This window comes from Poecilia mexicana, unplaced genomic scaffold (genome assembly GCF_051168715.1).
Source record: "Poecilia mexicana isolate PSO_F unplaced genomic scaffold, ASM5116871v1 scaffold_16, whole genome shotgun sequence".
NCBI lineage: Eukaryota > Metazoa > Chordata > Actinopteri > Cyprinodontiformes > Poeciliidae > Poecilia > Poecilia mexicana.
In genome coordinates this window covers 8,668,205-8,691,376 of record NW_028263385.1, presented here as the reverse complement: position 1 = coordinate 8,691,376, position 23,172 = coordinate 8,668,205, and the positions used below count along the sequence as shown (strand labels likewise).

Sequence of the window (23,172 nt, the reverse complement as noted above, 5' to 3'; positions counted from 1 at the left end):
GCAAGGCTTTTTAAATTGCATTTAATTCAACACCGGAATAATTTGAGAATTTTGTTCAGATCTTATAACTTTCATTTATTTTACTTTATACACAGTAAGATTATTAGGCCTTTAAATTATCAGAGAAATCCCAGTTCGTGACGTGACGCACTTGTCAGCTTCTGGTTATTTCACAACATGAGAGTCAAATGAAGTGACACTTGTGGATGTATTTTAAGGCAAAACTTCAAACACACTGCTTCCTCCAATGACATCTCAGGAAAATCTAAATAAATCAGGCAAGATATCACAAAGAGAGTTGTGAATCTCCACAAGTATTGTGGAGAAAAGTTGCAACCTTTTCATATTACGTAAGATTTAGTTCCTGCTGCATATATTCATTTCATACCGTCTTGTAAATTTTAGATGTTATTTGATGAAAGAAAAGCGTCATCTACCACACCAAGACTCTTTTGGCTCTAATGAAATTACATGTTAAAAAAAAAATAACTGGGGATAGATAACAAGCTATTCAAAATATTAGCATATGACATTTTGTCAGGGAACCAAATTGCCACAAAAACCAGAAAGGACATACAAAAAAGGTGGAATATTTTAAAAGAGGCTTTTTGTTGGAGACTGAAATACACCTATTGCTCGCTTACCCTCACAATCTCATACATATGACAAATACTTTTATTAGGATGGATTAAAAATGCTCCATTTAGAAACTGCTTGTTTGGACCCACTTTTTTAATGTAGCATTCAGTTGCATAAAATCCTATTGATTGAATTAAGGAGAGCAGCCCTCCACTCCACTATGGCACCCTGAGCAAGCAGCATTTACAAATTGTGATCTATGATGAGCAAAACTCCTCACATTGGCGAGCTGCCCTTTCATTTATCATGGTGAGTGTAATCACTGTTTATCTGTTTCGCATCATGGCTCCTACCTGCACAGCAGTCACTTCTAGTGCCATTAAATGAACATGTGGAATTCAGGCCGCCTGGAAGATATTCCTTCAGAGACTTCAACAGTAATGCAGGATGTTTAAAATCTCATTCATCATAGCAGGATGACAACAGTATAGTTACAGATGTGATAAGGCAAACTGAAGCAATTTTAATCATCCCTGGTTAAAGGATTGGTAACTGGAAGATAATTTAAACTAAGGATAATAAATGATACAGATTGTATGGGTGGGGATGACGAGCCAAACAAGGTGTGGGAGAAAATAAGGGAGAATTAATGATAGAGAGGCATCCAGCGAAGCCCTGTGTGTGTGATTAGTTCTTAACACATGGCAGATAAGTATTTTATCAGTTCCTAATGTGCTGCAGCTGCAGTGTAATGAGAATGATCTGACCAGAAGCTCCCAGTGACTCTGAGCTCAGCAGACGTCAAATGTTCAGAGTAAAGACAGTCCACAAGCTTAAAGGTAGGTATAAATGTTTGTATACATGTACCATCACACTGACTGACACATTCCATATAAACACGTAACGATAATAATAATTAAATACCTACTGATTTAAATCAATCTGTAAATATATTCAATAAAGTCAAATTTGTGATATATTTTAAGGATATTTTAAAATCCCTATTGTGGCTATGACAGCAGTTCTACATACTAAATACTCTATAGCAGTGGTTCTTAACCTTTTTTTTGAGGTACCGAACCCATCAGTTTCATATGCGCATTCACTGAACCCTTCTGTAGTGATAAATAAAATATGATTTCCCCTTCCCCCCCAAATTCAAAACATAATCACTAAGTCTTCTTAAAAGGTAGAGTCTCTGAGAACAGTTCTTCAAAATATAGTCAGTGTTTTCAGCAAAGTTGAGCTGACTGTCCGGAACGATGAAAGGTATTTAAAATTTGCCACAGTTTCAACAGGTTGGACATCGAGAGAAAATGGAATCACTTTAAGGTCTTTAGGTAATTTAATTATCTCTACATTCTTAAGATAATGAAAAATTTATAATAAAAAAGACTTTGCAGTATTCTGATTTAGTAATGTAATTATATTAGTTGTGTCACTACCCCCACGCCACTAGAGGCAGTACCAACTCCGAAAAGATGCGACTAAGGAGCAGATTTAGAAGTACACCGAAAGCTACAAAATTTGGTAAAAACGGTGAGCTTAGCCAATCATTGCTTAGCACTGAAATGTAAAGTGATCCTCTGCAGAAGGTGATGGCAAAGCGGGGTGTCATCACGACTTTACACAGTGTGTCTTTACTTCCGCGGCAGAGGCTCCGCCGAACCCCTGAGACCGACTCATCGAACCCCTGGGGTTCGATCAAACCCAGGTTAAGAACCACTTAAGAACCACTACTCTATAGTATCCTCATTGTAATGCTAAAAAGGCGGATTTGTATTTAAAAAGTCTGAGAAATCATGAGTAACAAAGGATCTCTACAGGTTGAAAAAGCTGTGAGTGCATGGTGGGAATGACAAAGTAGGCAGCCGTTGCAACAGTGAAGAAGAGGCAGTTCCAGTGTGGCTTTGCTTTCGATGGAACCTTCTCATCCGACACAGAGCTGGGCATAAAAACTGCAAGCCCAGTCAGGAGAAATCCTAATAAGGAAAGGCCTTATGAATTATTGATTGCAGTGCCCCTCCCCTCGGCAGCACAGCACCCCTTTAAGATACGGATTCCCTTTAAATCCAATAGGCTTTGCAGGCCTCTCAGTTGTGATTGTCTGAGCGCAGCACATCTTCAAGAGAAAAAGAGCAGTGGTTTCAGAAAGAAAAACCAATTAGAGGCTGCATTGTGTCTTTTGCCCTCCTTGGTCACACACACAGTGCTACCCCATGATCCTTTTAACTCCCCACTATTGGTTTGAGTCAAGCCTTTCCTCAAGCAATGCCATCATAATGTTTGGCTGAAAATCTTGATTTGGGGGCCAGGGCCTCCTCCTGTTCTTTGTGGTTCACTGACCAATATCCCAATGGTCTGACTTTACTGCAAAGACTAACACTTCAGTGGTCAGACAGCGAAAGGCGAAGTACACAGGGCAACTCAATCAATCAATCAAGTTTGTTTGTACAGGACATTTTATCAACAAGGCAATTCAAACTGCTTCACATCATAAAAACACAAAAATATAAAGTCTTTGAACACCATAAAGTCAACAAGTGAGGAACCAGTGACAAACATTACATTTTGTCATCAATGCACATCAAATATGTTGGTCAATGTTCTATTTTTTTATGGTTCACAATCAACTCTAATCAGGTGTATTTTTAGCCTTGATTTAAAGGAACTCACTGTTTCAGCTGTTTAGCAATTTTCCATAAGGTTTCTTATTCATGATATAAAACTGCTATGTTGTCTGCCATCATCAAAACAGTGACGATGGCACTGTTTTGACGATGGCAGTCCAAGTCCACATAAACTCTGAGTTTATGTGGACTCCAAGTTGGCTCTGCCAACTTGGAGTCCACATAAAGCCGACACAGAAACCACTGAGCCTTACTTGGAGCTTCATTCTGACCTGTTCATGAGTTTTTGATCTGGTGGCTCTCATATCATGCGCATGGTATTAAATAAACCTGACTGAGTGATTTTCACCTAACAGTGCTTGGCAATGCATTTTTTTCCTATAACAGTCCCCATCTATGCAATTCTGGATACTTGTTTTAAAAGTGATATTTGATATAACTGCAGATATTTGATATAACTGCATCCACACTGTCAGTTGGATTTTTATCAAAAACCAAATACCTATGCTGGAGCAGGAGGTTGAAAAAATGATGACAAACTAAATAGCAGAACAACCTGATTCATCTTCAGTCTGTGTATAAACCTCGACTACGCAGACAACCAGATGCAACAAAATCATTCTTTTCTATAACAAGAATCAAACATTTCAATAAAGTCACACCTAAAGGTGTGCATGGAGCACATCTTCATGAAATACTGTCTGTGGAAGTTTTATCCAAAATGTGGAAATGCTCAACATAGGAAATGATTGCAAAAATGTTAGGGTTGTATAGATAAAGTTTGCTTTTAGTAATTACTTAAAATTAAGTTCTTGCTCTACACCTGTGTTGTTAGTGGTCATGTTTTATATTAAATTAGTCTGTAGTTAATTGGTTTTCTTAGAGTTATAATATGTTTTATAGAAGTTGCTTGAATTGGATTGGTGGGGCTTGTAATCAAGAGGAATATTACACACAAAAAATAAAAACAGTGGCTAGTAAAAACAAAACAAACAAAAAAAAAACTTATCTACCAGCCACTGTGGCTGGTGAAAAATATTTTTAATTTCCACCCCTGGTTACCACCCAAAACCTAGCGCATTGTGTATCTCACCAGCAGAGTTTTCAATGGTGCTTTGATCACAATTTAATTAATTTCTTTTGGGAAATGATTTCAAGCTCCATCAGTGCTATTGTTCTGGTCTATTCACCATTTTATTTTTTTTTATTGTGTTGCAAAACATGTAGAAAACAATCACAGAAAAAAGAAGATATACCAAGATTGTACTTTGCTTGGCTTTAAACAGTGGACAAAATCAATCTGAAATTTGTCTGATCAAGAATTTTTGGATTCGTCCACATAAATGAGCGTGGGAGTAGATCTGGTATTCATGAGCTTGTGCACCTAGAGGCAAGCTCTTCACTTATATATGACTGTGTATAGTATCCATTCCACAGCTCGTCATGCGAATCTCTGCTTCTCACTTGCTCATCCAGGCAGGTCATAGGGGCTGGCTGATAAGCAGAGCCATATTGAAATATTCAACACAAGTCAGACTCGACCAGGGTGTTAATGCTCGGTTTCTTGGTGTGCAGGATAAAGAGAAGAGGGCAACGGTAGCAGGGAGGGAATAAGGGGGTAAAAGGGTGAACTGACAGAAGAAGATGAACAAAACGAGTGAGATGATGATAAAGATGATCGCAGGAATACCTCATTTGAATAATTGTGAAGACTGACATTTAGTGCTGTGAAGAAGAGCCATTAGTTTTCTAACATGCAGAGCCCTCTTCTGGCAAGAGGGGCTCTCTGTCTGCAATTTTGTCCCTCTCTCCACTCCTTCATCAGATCTACTCAGCCAGACCCCCAATACCCCTGTCCTGTCATTACAGATCAGTACAGCTGATTGTTATCATGGGGTTCTCCTAGCACAATGAAGCTGCAGTGTGGAAGCTAGACCAATTGAATTGGCTGAGAGTGTATTATCCCTTCTAACATGATCTCCCGGAGTGACATTTAAGGTTAAGGAAAAGTGGCAGACATCTAGTACACATCACTGTAGGCTACACAGTGTGGCTGGTGAGGGAACTGTTCTCATGAGCAACAGAAACAAAGTGACAAAAAGGATATAAAGTGCTAAGATTAAAAACGGCTTCAGGAGGATGGAAGTGTGAGCCTGATATACTCAAAAACAACTAAATCCACGTATGAGAGCAGAGTATTTACAAGCAAAGTCAACTTAAAGTCAGGTTAAGTTTATTCTGTATGTAGATTTAAAATATTCCATGTTGATAGCATTGGAAACCTTAAAAGGTGTTTATGCTTAATGGCAGCAAAGACAAGCTTAAGACACTGGGGTGTAAAGGGAAATAAGAGGAGCTAAAAAAAAATAAGGAACCTGTGCTGTATTTGGAGGGTATTCTGAAAATGCAGTCATGTTTGTAGAATTGTTGACATTTTGGATTGGAATAAATGGTTTTCAATGTTCCTCTGCAGACTTTTACCCTTCAACAACAAGTTATTCAAGTCAAAATGCGTGCCTTTCAGCAAAGCCAGAACAAGATTTGATGGGAACTTGTAGTTCCACTTCCATCTAAGTTCAGTACCCATCAGGCATCACAGCAGTGATAAAAATACATCTTATATTCTCAAAGCCACAGTTTCATATCAACCATGTATGACAACCTTGTTTTACAGGAAGGTAGTCAACAACAACAAATCCCTTAAATGTACTGTGAGCAGCAGAATATAGTTTTCTCAGCAACCCAATCAGTTTCTTTACACTTTTAAAGGAATAAGTGACACTTGTGATATGCTTACAACTACTTCATTACTAAACATACTTGTAGACCATTTTAAAATGTCTCACTGTTAAGCAAAATAAAGTTTCTTTTCCTAATGTTTTTACAAAATTAAGTGTACGAACTTTATGACTGCTGTGTTTGCAACATTTTTATTGATATGCATTTGGCCCAATGACTCTTATCAATTTTGAATACTTTTTCAAGGTTTTTAGTTGGATAATGAAAATAGGCAATAACCACCAATAAGTTATAAGGAATTCTTTGCATTCTTTAAGAGTTGGTTAATTTAAAATCTAAACATGTTTCCTGTCTTTGAAAAGAATCCCTGTAGTTGAAATTCAAGGTCATATGAGACAGAGCATGGGTAATAAGAGTGAAACCTTCTCATAATGTGTATTTACAGTGTTTTAATGTCTTTTTATTGACTGACATTCATTTATTGAGACAAGAGTCTGGTTTGTTTATTGTTTTTAAAATCTCCATATATTTGCTATGCAGCTGGCTCAAGATAAAGATGCAAGACAAATCTGAAGTTGTTTCTTTTATATAGAGCTTTAAATCTAGGAGTAGAACACAGCACTTGACAATGTGTTTCTTCCATGCGCATAAAGTCTCATATCTAATTCCTGCTGACATAGACCGCAACATCTCTGCAATCCTCAGCAGGAGGCGAGGCTACAGAAAATGAACAGATATTTTTCCCTCTATGTGCACCAAATCTTTTCAAATGGCAGCATGCTCTACTTATCCAAACAATATTTAAATTGTAACCAGTTACAATATGCAGAGATATTTGGTCATTTTAACTAAGATTTTTTTTTTCCTTGCACCACTTTGCATACAGCTTCCCACTTGAGTAGAAAATTACTTGTTAGATGATTTAGATTTTTAAGCCCCTTTTCCATCATTGACATTGTCGGGGAGCCCAGCTGCATGTGTTTGACATTAAAAGCTCAGAATATCTAAAATAGGCCTATGAGCATTAAAGAAGCTGTGCTGCTTTTAACTTTCTCTGGAAAATGAGAGCTTATGCTCCCTCAGCCCTTTGTTTTCTGATGGTTCCAACTCCACACTGCATCAGCTCTGACGAGCTTGGGACTTCAGAGGACCCTCTTGAAGCCATAACATCAACCATACAGAGTTACACAGAAACTGTTACAAAAGTGCCCTGGGAATTTTACTTTTTCAGCATTCTAAGTAGAAGGAGCTTTTGCTAACTTTGAAAAAAAAAAAGTAATTTGAGAAATCCACATGTCATAGCTCCTGTCTGCTCTGAATGACAGCAAGGTAAAAAGCAATTAAAGCTGGTTACCTGTATAACAAAACCATCAAGCTGTAGGTAGCCAGATTAGTAGTTCATTAAGCATTTAATCCTAACACTGTGCTTATTTCTATAAAAATGTGACAATGACTATGCTGTCCTTACTCTTAAAAATAGAATGGGAAACTATAAGCAAAATTAATTCAGCTTACTCCCACTTGATTTCTGAATGTGTCAACATGGAGCCTGAAATGCTGATGCTGTTAAGAGGCAGATGATTCCCAGTCCTTCTTCTGGACGTCTGCTGAGCTCACAGCTCAAGGTCAGAAAGAGTCAGAAACAGTCTGGAAGAATATTGTGAAGGGGTCAAAGGGCTGGGAGCATTGGGGAAACCATGCTGAATGTAAAACTGAATGGTAAATGCAATGGCAAGTAGAGGCAACAGTACACCTCAGCACCCATCCAGCAGCTCGCCACTGAAAATATAAAACAAACTAAAATATTACACATACTGTCTTGATACATTTTGAACCTATTAGAAGTGCCAGTTTGATTTGCTAAAATGAATATGTACACCATAATCTAATTTTACAGAACATGTAACAACAGAATTATAAAGCAATTTTAGAGGACCTGGATATATTTCATGGATGCATGTTTTGATCCTGTCCTCAAAGTTGTCCTGACTAAATTTTGTTGTTTTGAGGTTTGTCAACTGTGGCAACTCAATATATTTGAAGTAAAAAAAAAATATTGAAAGCATTGTCTAACATTGGATTTTTACTAAATATATGACAAAGAGTGACAGTTTGTGTAGAAGAACCTTACAGTTATTTTCATGATTAAGTTGAAGCAACCATTTATATACTTGAGTACTTCTAAGTCATTCCTTCTTAAAATTGCTTCAGCAAAAACCTGAACATGGCATAATCACAAAATTATCCCTCTTGAAAAATATTGGTAATGATAATTGCTCTTTTAAATCATGTAGAAAAGTTCAAGTGCACTTAGTTGCCAAAGCAATGTTTCAGCAAAAAATATCTGAGTTGCTGTTGCCTTGAGACTTTTATAATTTAAGGGTGAAGATACCTGGATTACTTATGCATGTTTTTTTAGTTTAATCTGTTTAATTCATCATTATTTAAAATTCATGAGTATAAAGACTCTAGTATGATGGTTTGTCTCTAACATATTGGCTGCCCCTTCAGAGCTTTGGTTTGAATTCTGCAAGAAACACATAATTTCCTTTTGTTTATTTTTCAATATCACCTTTTTACTTCGTGCATGTCCCTTGTGTTTCTTTTATCTCTTTTTTTTTGCTATACTTTAATTTATTTAGAAATGATAGGCCTTTGTTTATTTTTTTCCCAGGGCCCTCATGATCCCAAAAGAATGGTAGAGAAAAAAAGAAAAAGAAGTTGTTTGAGCAACTTAATTAACACCTATTAAATATTCTATGAGGAGCATGGGATGAGTGTTGATATGAATTAAAATGAACTGAAGGCACACTGATAAATGAAACCAAGCCAGAGCACAAACAGACAAAGCCTTCCTTGTGTTGGATAACCATCACAAAGAGAATTGTGTTGTTTAAGTTGCTAATTAGAACATGGTGGAATTAAACTGGTCTTCAACATACTCCCTGTTGGGTCAATCAAGTCAATAATAGAGATCGCATTTAACACAAAAGCCCTGCAGCTAAATCTATTCACTTATACATAACTCAATCTGTCAGAAACAGCTGTGAACCACACAACAACACTTGTGGCCATCAGGACATTAAAAAGATCAGAAGTCTGATTAATATTCCCCAAATCCATATCTAGGATATAAATAAGGTTATCAGCTATTTTTTTCCTTCAGGGGATTTATATTCTAGTTATATTTGCATAATGTTTCACTGAGTAAAATACACTTCTGATGGGAGCAATTGATATCTACGATCCACAACAGTCCAAATATATAAAAACTACATTCATTTTCTGAATGTAAGTGTTCAAGGAGAGGGAGAATTGCCACAAGAGAAGCACTGCTGCAATGACAGGATTGCTGAAATACTTTCAGACCCATTACTACTGTTCCTGAAGAAATGAGCATCAAAAGACTGGAAGATCCCCCACCGTGACATTTAGAAAGTTGCCATTCCACCACTTTGATATTTCAAATGGTTCGAGGTTTAAGCGTGCCGTCTTTGAAGACTCCCAGTTTCAAGGGAATGTCAAAAATAATACAGACACTTTGCAGAGGAAAGGATTTGCTTAGGTTTTATCAAACCGTTGTCTTGATGAAATGTAATTCTGTTCAACATAGCCAAGCGTGTAACCAACTCAAACTCAAGGGAAAAAAAGTCAATTTCTTGTAGCCAAGACATGCATACACCTATCAAAGAATCATTGAAAAGGCACAGTAAAAGAGATACCATACACTGGATTTTCAGATTGAATGTTTAAGGTAAATTAGCAAATATTGCACCACTTAACTAAAAATTTGACTGTTGTATAATTTACATTAAATCAGAATAAGGTATATTGGTTGAGTGTGTAACCCACACAAAGAATTTACATCTGGGTATTATATCTCTTAGGTGGTACAAAAATAATAAATGCAATTTTTATATATACAAAACTAATTTATAGACATTACTTAAACATTGCCCTAATAGCAATGGTGTAAATAAGGTGAGTTCAGATGGTATAGTTTAGCAATTACAATATATAAAACAGAACAAGATAAAAGAAAGTGATCAGGTCAGTTCTTTTAAGAAGGAAGTAGCTTAAGCTAATAAGTGTGGCAGTTAGTTAAGGTTTGGAGACTTGTACATTTTCTGCTAGATAGAAATTGTTCAAAACAACAGTAGACTAATGGAGGAACTCCTGGTTCCAGATTCTCTTCAATTCCCTCTGTTTGTCCTCACCTTGGGTCATTGTGACAGACGACCTCTGCTTCAGTCTGCAATCCCTCTTCCTCTTTCCCTCAATTGGAAATCTTGGTCTCCCTTCCGAATCTGTGGATAAAAACGTCAAGTATTAAGCAATCGCCTTGAGCACCTGCAAATAAACTGCACACCTGTATATGTATATAATTTTTGATCATTCTGTTGTCTGTGGCTAAACTGTAGGTAAAACTAATATTTAAAATGTGACAATGGAAGCATTGCAGAAATGCACATTACTTTGGTAGACCAAGATTCCTCAATTGTCACCAATGGTCACCAGGGTGGTCACAAGTGCTATGGGACGACAACCCATTTTTCAACCAGTATTTGCTGCAAGTCATCCATTGTGGTTGTGTTGGTTACTAAATCATAAGTAGCTTGGTAGAAAAACTGTTAACAGATAAGAGCAGACTGGAAGGAAACAAGCTACAATTGTGTATTAGCTTGGTATTTTTCCTTCATTGGACAAGATGTTGGATTATTTACAGCTGCAAGACCATAGCATGGTCACTCAAGAGACAGCTGTCTAAGTATTTTCAGTGGTTCTATAGAACAATCTTTTCCTCCCACACTTCACTACTTATTAATCTAAACCAACTCCAAAAAACAATAAAGGATGGAAATGATGGTGGGTTTTCAGTATTAGAGAAACGAGCCAAATGTTTCTGATTTTATGAACAAGAAAATACTACAGGGCCCAATTATTGCACTTTAAAAACAAAGACTGGAATGTTTTTCTGTTTGTTTTTTTGATTGTTTTTTTCAGAAAACATTTTAAAATCTTGAGTTCTCCTTGAGCAGCTTTGCGAAATTGTAGCCAAGGTGAGATTTATTTTTCCATTAAACATTAATGGAAATTACATTCTTCCTCTTAAAATTGAAAAAACTAAATAAATAACCAGAAGCTTGACATGTTATTTATTCTTCTAATTTTTTTTGTTAGATTTTGTTTCAAAATCTCATCCAAACTTATTCATTTGGAGAGATGGGGGATATGGATTAGCTAACACCACAAGAGGCCCATCACTATTGACCCTCCCAGGGAGCCATAGAAGTACAACACTGGTTCATTACGCTAAATGTTTTAAGCACGTTTTAGGCTCACCAGACTTAGTCACCTTTGAATAGGGATATTACTTTTTTCTGATCACCTTGCGTCACCTTTCTGTCCATTATAATAATCCCGTCTGTGGCCCTGAGAGAGAGATTGGTGTGAAGCAGGGAATAACATATCACTTGGTATGCCTGGAAGCCCCTTCAAAGCCACAATCCTAATGAAATATTAATCTGCAGCTCCCTGTTAATGATAATGCACTATCAAGCATGAGTTGGTCCAACTGAGGCAGGCAGCTCCCTGTCACACTGGTGTTATGAAAGGATATCCTTGCTATTACAGCTTACAAATGAGATTTGAATCTGTGAATTACAAAATGGTTAAAAGGGTGGATCACTGCCTTTATTAATTCTTTACAGCCTCTGATTTTCTCAGGCAGTTGCATTAAAGACCTCTCACCCAGTGGCCTGTAATATACAGCATGTGCCCATTAAACTGAGACGGTGGACTGATGGCCTGTGAATTTCTTTTTCTGTGTGTTTTTTTCTCGCTGACACACTCCACATTTTTCTTTTCAATCGAAAAAAAGCAGATTTAACTTGATTTTCTTTAGTTAAACATAATATTATCATAACTTAGCTTGTTTATTGTGTAGTAAGACAAAAAATGAATGATCCAACAATATAACTATTAGATAGCATAATATGTGATCACGTTTCATAGCGAGAGGAATTAAAAAACAACCATAGAAACCCTCTGAATCCCCAAGCATAGGCCATTTTATTTGCAGACACCCAAGGATAATGAGTTTAAATGCAATATGTTCAACCGTATTTTACACCTACTGGCAAAAAAAGCCGTGCAATTGTTCTCCACAAATGCCAAAAACTAATGAACCCCTTTACAAATTGATAGAACCCATCCAAAGCTATTTACCCAAGGCTGGACTGTTGAGAGTGGCAATTTCATCTAACTATGGGCCAGCAATCTGCCTCTGCAGAAAACTGCACACATGAATAGCAGAAAATATCAGAAACCATCTGACTAGATCGTAGAAGGAATTTTGGTTAGCACTAGAAGATGGAAGCACTTTCTAGTCTTAAGCAGAATAGTCGGTTGTGGCAGCAAAATCAGAAAAAAGAAAAAAAAAATCCAACAGTGCATCACGGATTGATCAGAGTGAAGGTTCCTGCTCCATTGTTACTGGAATACAGGATGCTTGGATGCTGAGAGGCAACATTAAAAACTCAATGAAAATGTTGTAGGGAACTCTCGAAACCCATGGTGCAATGCTCTAAGGAAATGCTTCATCTGCATTCTGCATTATGTTTAATGCCCATCAACCAGATGATCTCACATAGTGAATATCAGTTCCAGTGTAAAACACGTGCAAATCTTCTCAACATGGATAAACAAAATGTACAAAAATGAGCCTGTGGATGTATAGTAAATGACAATTAAAAATAAGAAAGCAAATAGCAAATGGTTTATTATGCTACTAATAATGATGCTATAGATTTCCAGTAATTCTATAAAGGCCATTATTGACTTCAGCTCTCAACGAACTTAACTTTTTTTTTTAGAAATTATAAGAATATCATTTCTAAATTGAATTTAGAAATTAAAAGGCCTTATTTAGAATTTTACATAAATATATATTTGTTTGTTGGTTTATGTTAAGGTCTATTATATGCCACAAAACATGACATTTTGAGGTGACTTCAACTCCAAGAAATGTAATAAAGAAATAAAACTGAAAATGTTTCAAAAAACCCTTTTTTCACTAATCTTTACAAGCCCCTTTAAACCATTATGTTTTCGTAATTTAAAACAATGTGATCATTTCTGGAATATCATTTTGCCTCCAAATAATAACCCACACCACTGGTTTTTAATTGCATCACCATCACAGTGTTGTGGAAAAATATTTTAGTTATGCAAACTCTGTTTTACATATCAGTCACATTATATGACAAGCATGATTCCTACTCTTTCTAAGATGGGTTTTCCTCTTGCAGAATAGATTAACAGAAGCAGTCATGAACAGAAAAAGTTCCTCTGTCCTCAAAGCTCTCATTGTCTTTGGAGCTTGTTAGAATGACACTTTGAAACAGAACTATGTGTTCTCATATTTTGCACATACAGCTTCAAAAACAAAGGATTGCACCCACTCACAATTTGTTTTAGAGATCAAAAGATCAAACCTGCAGAAAGGTTTCACTGATTGACAAGCAAGATCACAACGTATACTTCATCATTTAGCTTCAAAAGCAAATGTGCTGCTCTGTTCTGCACTTGATCTGTATTTGGTAAAAATAAATTCAATTCTGAAAAAGACAAACATCCACCGTTGTTTCTACTTATCTGTCATTGTATACCTTCAACAGGCTGCCAGTTATTTTCAGGATAAAATCACAGACGCACACAGACAACCTTGCAGAGAGACTCACAACTACAGTAAGTGCAATATAAAGCTCCCAATTAGATTTGTATGCACAATTTGAGATGTAGCAGGCCAGATTTATGCAGTGCATGACTGATAGTTTTCATGTTGACAGTTTCTTCCACCTGAGTTGTAATTCTTGCCGGGTCAGAGTTACTATTAGCCTCTTTTCTGCTAGTCTGACGCATTTTTTTCATTGCCCAGCCAATCACTTCAGGTGGATAGTCATGTGTCTTGGTAAGTTTTAAGTTTAAATATCAGCTTCTGCATTCTTGTGCTTGATTGAAGCTCGTCCCACATACTCAGGCGCACCACATACGTTGTCATAAAAACGTACCTCTGTGCGGATGTGTCGGGTAGACGTTCACTTTGAGTATGCACATAGCTCCAACTGAGTTAGGTTCATCCAAGTACATGGGGGGCCTTTGCATTTCCCACGCAGGATATTCTTTTATAATCTAACCCGACTAATGAAGTGATTTTCCAAGACTACGGTCTGTACTGCATTTTATTAAGAAGGCTCTGAGTATAAAAGGTTGTATTAAAAGACTAAAAGAGCACTAGTTAGTCTTTTGGACTTAATAAAGCATGATACAAGTACAAGCCATTTACCAATTATCATTTGGTTTATTAAAGTTGTTTTAACGTGAGGAAATTTGAGGGAACTTCAAGAGGAGGATGTTTACAAGACAAGGTAAACTTTTTATTAAAGCAATATTCTGCCTTCTTTCAAATTCGCAAAAGATGTAACTAGTGCCATCCTAATGAAATTTGAGACCTCATCTAGGGAGCAACTCTGCTGTCAATAGTTATTTTAAACCCACAGCAGAGGCACTTCTCTAAGATAAATCCCCCTGGCCTCTGAAGATGAGCCTGTTATGATGTTCCTTCCAAAAGCGATGGAAACAGAATTTTACATGTCATCTTTGAATAGTTTCGGCTTTCTTTGTGTGGGTGAATTAGCCCTGAGCACCCTGGTGAAGCTGCATTAAAAGAACTACAGTGATTCTCCGCCCTGCTGAAATGCTGAATGTTGGTGCCAGCACACGGCTGGCTCTAAGGTCTTAAGGTGAAGGTGAAGGGAAGCATGGAATACGAGAAAGCAGTTTCTTAGATTCACAGATTCTCAGGGCAGTTTTCAATTAAATCAGGAGCTTGTGTGTGTACTTTACGGTGTCTATGTGTATATGTTAATGTGCATTTCCAAGAAGGAAGACAGCCAGTGAGAACTTGGCTCTGTGATTAATGTTCATCAGGACTTAATGAAAAAAAACAAAAAACAGATGGATCTCTCTGAGGTGTGCTTTATGCCTGGACTATTCCTGCATCAACAGTAAGCCCATGCCAACATCTACACCCCCAGCTCACTCACCTCTCTGACCAGTCCATTCACAACATCCATCATAGCCAGCTGCATAGGGCCTGTGCAATTTCATCTAACCATCTGGTCGCTCCTTTAAAATAAGGCCAAAGGCCATCATCCCTTGGGTTTCTTGAAATGCAAGACCTCATAATACAATATGGAGTCAATGCATGATGTGGGTAGTACAATAAGTGGCAATCAAAAGAGAGTGGATCATTGAGAAATGTGAATTAATGTGGGCTGGCTAACTACACAATACCCATTTCTACAGATGCTCCAATATGCTAAATTAAACAAGACTTTTTTTTTTATTTTATGAGTTTTTCTTGGCAGTGAATTGTATTCGCTCTACTTGATTTTTGCTTTAACTTTGTAGAAGTTTGCATTACTTTTTTAAGCTCTATCAAAAATGCAAGCTTCAGAATTGACATGAAAATATCTAAAGGTGAACTAATCAATATTGCTTTATAACTAAAACTACAGAAAAAGAAAGAACAATAAGAAGCATTATTTGTGGTGAATGATTCAGTTTAGGACATATTGAGTCCACTCAAAAGCGGAAACTGGAATGTAGGAATAATTCCACACCTGAGCTTAGCATTATCAGGGAAGAAGTCAGTGGAAAGTAATTATTGTGATGCTACCAATTAGGACCAGTAAAAGCTGATAAGATAACTTCCATTCTAGTGTGTTTCCCATGTCTAGAAATGTCAAAATAAACATTTACTCTTGCAACTTCATTTTTAAAATGGTTTTCAGCATTACAACTAAGTAATTTTAATTTAAAATAGACTCATTATATAACCTATTATAAGAAGTACAATATTAGGCAAGTAATTAATATGCCGCAGTAGTAAATATGTCACAAGTATTTGGTTTAGCAGAGAGAAATCGTTTCTGACATAAACTAAAGATGTATTGTTCTACAAGATATAGTATGTTACATTAACTGCCAACACATTTTATAGATTTGCCAACACACAGGAGGATTTTCCAATAATATGTTACTGTGTAACAAGTTCTATGACTTTTTTTTTTGCGTTATTTGGATTTTAACCAACACTGACAATATGACATTTTAAACACATCTGAACTGTGATAAATCTCCAAGTTAAAATGTCTTGAAAAATGCTAGATCAAGATTTTTTTGTATATTTCCCAACATGGATGTTTATTATATTTGTCATATTTAAGGATGAATTCATCATTAATCTTTACGCAGCTGTTTAAAAAAAGTTTTGTTTTTGCCCAATTCCAAATAACATAGGCATTGTACCTCTAGATATGACTTGAAAATAAGGTTCCAAATTTATTACTACAATTACAAATTTTAATTATGAATTTTTCACTTTGCAGTAATAATATCTCAAGCCGCATAATTTGTACAAGAAATTATTTTGGAAATATGTCTCAAAACCTTAATGAGTTCAAATATATTTTTATTTGCCGACAATGTTGTCAATGGAAAGATTAAGATTCCAGACACATCCTTTAAAAACTGCTGTATCCCTGCCCACACATCCTCTTATTGCTGTTCCATGAAGATTAACTCTCTCCTTTTAGTTATCTCCGTTTTCACCTGTCTGTTAAAATAACTCAGAGTTTGTTTTTGTCAAAGCGTGAGAATTTTCTTAAAAAGGACCAGCTGTCTATTTATTTGTAAGTAGTCGTCTACAGGCACATTCTAATCACTGCGTTATACGGATTTTAATTAATCTGCCGACAGTGTCTGCATGTTTTCTTAAAGATAACGCAAAGCAAAGGCAGGGGAGGTGTGCTTTTTAATTTTCACCAATTGTTTTTTGCAGATGATTGTGTTTTCGACCAGCTCTGTGTGTAGTCTTGGAACTTTTGAAATCTGCTGGGCCACACGCAAACCCCATTGCATTGCAGCTCTAGTTTTGTGTTTGTATGTGTTTATTAGGAAAAGAAAGAGCGCTTCTATTTACAGATCAAACACTTACACCTGGGAAATGGTCTGTGCAGTGCACTGTTCACCAGATACATAGAAACACTGGGGATTGAACAGTTCTCTCAAGGGCATCTAATTAGTTTGGGGCAGTAGATTGTTTACCTCCCCCCTACACTTAGAGACATTCAGTCCTGTGACCTTCCGTTTATAATCCTGCCTTTTCCAACCTTGAAGCTATGACCACCCTCTGAAAAAAAATAAATAAATAAATAAAAATTGCAGGGGACATCCTTTACTGCGGCATAATCCACATTCCCACAACTCAAGGTGTTTTCCACGTCTTTGTCTCCCGCTGTACTAAAGTGTGAACTAAAAGGACAAAGTCAGTCTTTTTTCCACATCCTCATAACCTCTATAATCTGCTCAGTTGTTTCTCATTTATTATTCTTTATCGATTTTCATCATCAGCCCTAAACCTCCCCCCCAGCCATTCTCACAATGAATCATTCTCTCTTCTCTCCTCAACACACACACACACAGACTCACATATTCATGCACCAGTACTCTTCAGCTCATGTTGCAACTACCAATCGATTCAGAGCCTCAAGCATATGAGGTATGGTGTTATTTTATTTTCACTGCAATACATCACATTCATGCATGTAAATGGTTCATTGTTTTTTAGACTGAGATTGGACAAAACACAATGTGCAACTGTGTTATTGTCAAAACCATTAATTGCACTTGCACTAGCTAACAGTGTTTATTAGCAGAGTTTAATAAAGAAGGCACATTATAATGTGTGTACCATTAACCTCTAATATTTACTCTTTTTTTGAAGACAGTGGGTTGTTCAAGTATTTGTCTTAGATTAGTTAATAATTGAAAATCAAAGTAAAAAGAGAACATTTTTAAAGCACTAATGACTTTCCATTGAAGGTAAATATATCAAAGATGAGATAAAAGGAATAAGAAGAAGATCAGTGATTTCTAAAAACAGAAAATGGATACACAAGTTTGAAGTGAACTTTCTCATATCTAAAGTATCAATATTGCAATATGAATCTGGGGGTCAAAATTATACAAGTGATTCAAAGTAAATACATAAAACCATTATTTACTCCCTTTCCAGGTTAAAGAGACAGTCCATTAGCCATAAATTGGCTTCTGAAATAGATTTTTAAAAATGGTAGAGCTCATTTAAAAAGATACAGTTTTATGAAGCACTAATGATTTGGAAATATTACTAGCCCATTCAAAGACAAAAGATGGATCATTTGCAATCTAAAAGAGATATGCCAGGAATCTGTTGTTACAGTAATCAATATCATCTGTGCTAATAGCACTGACAGCTGATGAAAATGTGCAGAAATGTGAACTTTGTTGAGATTTTATGTTTTACTCCACAAATACAAAATGACTGAAGAACATTGCAATGTAAAACTTTCTTCAGATAATACTTGGCTTGACTTCCAGAGTTTCACATTGTTCTGCTCTGGACAAAACTATTGAAGGAGCTACACAATTTCTGGTATCTGATTCTGTTAATATTGACATGTGGTATTATTTAGATCAATAAAGTGATAAACTGCCATTTTTTTTACTATTTAAACAGTGGTAAATGTTCTCATACTAGAAGCTAGTGTTTGTAATCTATGTGGTAAAAACTTGGATAGCTACATGACAGCAACTGATCTCTTGATGTCTTCTCAATCTGTACAAATTAATTTCAGTTCACAAGCTGTTATATCGCTAACAAAATTAGTTTATTACACTTAGCATTACCTCCAGTGTGTTTGATGTTCTGCATAAAGAGAGAATACACATTTAAAAACAGCACGTATTCTGGAAAGTTTATCATGCTGGCTAGTGACCCACCAACAATTGAAATGAACTGGATTTTTTTTTTTTTCCTGTCGGGGTTCACAGACAGCCGAGAATAAACCAAAAATGATTGCTATTGATGCTCTGAAGCACTGAAGAGTGAAGGGTTTTGATGTGATGATATGAAGTAATGATTCAGAACAAATACAATGCTTTATGAGTTTTAGCAAAGTGAGTCAAGTATCCTTGCTGTGGGCCGTCTCTCTGTCAGAAACAATACAGAGATAATTAAGAATGCAGAAAAGCCTAAATAGACATGTCAAGATTTACTGTGATATTATTTTTTCTTTTTAGCAGCTGAAGAGGTAAGAGGCTTAAAACTGTAAATAACATTTACCACAGTGTATGTGTCTCACTTCTAAACATTTATATAATCCATGTGCTGACATTAGAATCTACAAGTACCCAGTTTGTAGGCGACAAAATGTTAACTGCATCTTATCCACGTCTTTATAGTTTCAGCTATGTTATGTCTTCTCTGTTTTTTTATTGCTTTGTCTTACCTGTTCTTGGTTTTTTTTTTCCCTCAAAGTCTAGGCAACTTTCTGATTTTACATTCCACAAGTCTGAACAGTGAAATAAAGTGTCATATATATTAGAAATGAATTATGGCAAGAGCTAATAAACAAAATTAAATCCAGTGACACAAATTGCTTTCAGAAGCAAAGTAAATACAGGTTTTTAAATGACAAAGTGAGAAGGCTTCAATTATGACTAATATGCCATGGCTTTATAAACATATTGAAAAAGCCCATTGTCCTAAATCTAATTAGGAGGCCTACGTATTGTTTGTACCAACTTTAAAAATACAGAAGGGAAATGCTATGGTTTGAAAATTAATTCTGTGTTTGATAGAATATTCTCTTACATTTGTGTAATTTCTGTTTCTGAAAGCTTTTTTTGCACTGGAATAACTTATAATTCAGCTTTTTTAAAAGCTTTTTTAAAAGCTTTGATTCTAGAGAAAATTCACAAGGAAAAAAGTGTTGAAATAATAAATGTTAACAAGTTTAACTGTGTGGGAGTTGTGTTTTTTGTTTCATTAAACTGTTTTGTCCTTCTGTTTAAGCAGATGTGAAGTGTTTCTTAGATTTAATGCTACGATAGACACCAATAATTTACTTTTTTCACTAATGAAAATTTTGCATTGCATTAGGACAAAACTTTTCAGATTAAACCACTATTTCACATTAACATTCAAATCACATTCCCTGTAATCAAATTAAAACAAGGCAGTTTCCAGGTTGAAAATTATTCACTGGAAAACCATTTAAAATCATATTTGGAACCTGTGGCGTTTCCAACCTTTGACCTCGGGATCAACAACGGCAGTCACAACACTGTAAAAGCTGCAAGGGTGAATTGTTAATTTTAAGTTCTTACAGTTTGTTTCATTAAGACAGTCAAATAATATATGCATCTTTATCTGTGTTAAACTGCCTTTAGAGTTTAAAAGCAAGAGAGAAATACATTATTGTCTGGGTATAATAGTCACACTGACAACAGCTAATCATAAATCCTATTACAAAGGCAATTTAACCCTTTTATTTTATTATTTAGAAACTGTGGAGTGCTCACTTTTAACCCAGAAAAGGAATTAGATTAGTCACTCTTTAGCTTATTTCTTTAGAAACTGTAGAGTCCTCAGTATCCAGATCAATATTATACTTCTTGGATTCATTTTTAGATTATTATGCAGAGAGACTCTTATTATTGCAACCCAGAAAAGGAATTAGAATGAACTTAGAATCCAGAAAAAAGATCTTCAAGAACAGGAACATTTAGTTTTTATTCTTACTTGGAAACTGTGGAGTACTCATTACTTTTACAAATGTAATGCATACTTAGAAAGTCCAGATAATACCTCCTTATACTTATCTAGCAAACCAGAACAGGAGTATCTAGTTTACGTGCTTTAGATTAACAATAGATTTGTTTTGTTTCCTTTGGTTTATTTTGTTTGTATTTCCTTTTAATTCCTGTGTGACAGGCTGGGCTGGGTTTTATTCAATGATAAATTTGCAATGAGTGAGGACAAATGCCACCTGGAATCATACTCCAGGAAAACTAAATGGTAAAACACAGGTTTGTCCTACCAGAAAAAGGAGACAGATTCAAATAATGTGTGCCAAGTATTTTGACAGGTAAAGTGGAACACAAAAGACGTTTAAAAGTATTTAAAATTTGTAATAAAACACAGAATATGTATTAACTATTTTTAAATACATATTCTAACTTCATATAGTTAGAATATATATTAACATACACAAAATATGTATGTTAGAACAGATATTCTAACATATTTTAACCTCAAAGTTCAAATATTAACTTTGAAATGAATATTTTATTCTGTCAGGGGAGACTGAGGCTTACCAATGAGAGAAGTTATGAAATCAAGGGGACAAAATCCAGTGAAGAATAGGGAATACCTTTGGCACTTCAAAAAAAATAAAAAACACAAGCCACCAGGGTTCACCATCACCACCACATGGAGCCTCAGTTCCTGAAACAGAAGAAACGAAAACAGCCTTGATAAAACAGCAGCTTAACGTTATAAACAAATGCACTTCATCATTTATACCTAAAGCAGAAAATTAATGGCCATTCCAGGCGATCTGAAGTGATCGGTGATCGGCAGACATTGGCCTCATGGATGATCGGTATCGGAATCGGCAACAAAAAAACCTGATCGGCACACCCCTACCTTTTACAGTGTGCAATACTAATATTTTACAATACCTTTGTTTTGTAAACCTTGTTTACATTTCTCACAAGTAATAACTTCACACATTTTTCACATCACCCTCCTTCACTTAGATGAAGACAAACAAGGCATAGTGTATTAAACATGATAAATTAACTGTTTTTAAAGCTTTACTGCATTTAGCTGCATATTAACTGGTTCAAACATCAAAATGCAAACCAAACTTAATAATGATCAAAAATAGAATTACAAGACCTACAAAAAAATTTAGAACATGGCATTATTCCAACTTTAACCTCTGAATTCCCACGCTTCATGAACAAAAAATAGTTTCTCTACCTTTAACGTCATCTAAACTCACTTTACTCTCATGCTCTAAGCTACTTTATGAGTCACCAAGCAACATGCACTGAATATTATTCAAAAAAAGCAAAATAAAACTCCTAAAACCTGGAGCTAATAAGATATCACGATCTTTTAATCATCAAATCCAGCAAGACTTCACCTGCGCGTTGGCATCCTGCCAATCTAAACCTCGGCTGATAAAACTTACAACTATTAGCAGAAACTGCACAGAAACCGTATCATAGTGCTATCTACTGATTAAATGAAGAAAACATCTTACAGAGTAGCTTTGGTGTGTTTTCACCATGTACTGACCTGAAGAATAGTAGAACAGAACTCACCCATTACGACCAAACCACTGCCTGTTGCATTCAGATTGCCTGAGTCAAACAGGAAGTCCGACCCATAACGAACCCGGAAGCAACGCCCCCCAAACAAAGGTTCCACTAATGCTCATATCTCTACTACTCCTTCTTCTATAGTACATACTTTTTACTATATCAACCTCAAGAAAGCACTAATTGCAGGCTGAATAGCATGTCAAAATGTAAATTAAATATTTTTCTTTTTCCTTTTCTTTTTTCATTTTTGGATAAAAATAGAATAAATTGCATACAAAAAATATTCCAAAATTTTAAAGCAACAGAAACAATGTGGTGACATTTTTAGGTGCACCATGCTAGCATCCCAACTATTATTTTTTTATTAATGTAATTAAACTGGAAACAGCAGCTGAGTTGATCAAAATGTTTTAAAAATATATAAAACACATACAAAAATATAAATATTTTAACCTAGCAATATGGTAAAAAAAAATGTGTGGTATAATTTTATATTTAATAATATGTTTAGATAATTACTTTTGAAGCCAAGGACAGCAGTTAAAAGCAGAGTCTGTGGATCCAAAAAGAAACTGAGGTGGCCACCACTGGAAATACTCATGATTATCCAAAGATCAAACAGTGATATTTACCCAAGTGCAGTTGGCAGATTACGATGTGTGTTGATGATGTTGTAAAATTGTGGCAGAGTACTTACCAGCTATGCAGTTTAGTGGATTAAGGAATGCCACAGTCACACTCACTTAAACGTTTGCATCAACAAGGAAAGCATCTCCCAAGTCACCAGCTAAATCAATGCATCACACGCTCTCTTGGAAGCTTTAGAGGCTATGCAAATGAACAAGGCAGGGAAGTGACATTTTGAAAGCCCTGGATGGATCACCCCTATTAGCAAAGGCTTTGACGGATCTTAAAAGGTACTTTCCCCTCCCACGATAGC

General features: G+C 35.8%; 1 long non-coding RNA gene across 3 annotated transcripts in view; it reads right to left on the bottom strand.

Moving 5' to 3' along the window:
- LOC148154973 (uncharacterized) overlaps nt 1-22,365 on the bottom strand; it is a 46,390-nt gene extending 24,025 nt beyond the window's left edge. For 2 of the 3 annotated variants that reach the window (XR_015765709.1, XR_015765708.1), the window contains exons 1-3: nt 22,207-22,365; nt 21,216-21,345; nt 10,166-10,255 (exon numbers count right to left, since the gene is read on the bottom strand). This is a non-coding gene — a long non-coding RNA (uncharacterized LOC148154973). The remainder of the gene's footprint in view (nt 1-10,165; nt 10,256-21,215; nt 21,346-22,206) is intronic. The other variant, XR_015765710.1, reaches the window with a different exon arrangement.
- Nucleotides 22,366-23,172: the final 807 nt, after the last annotated feature.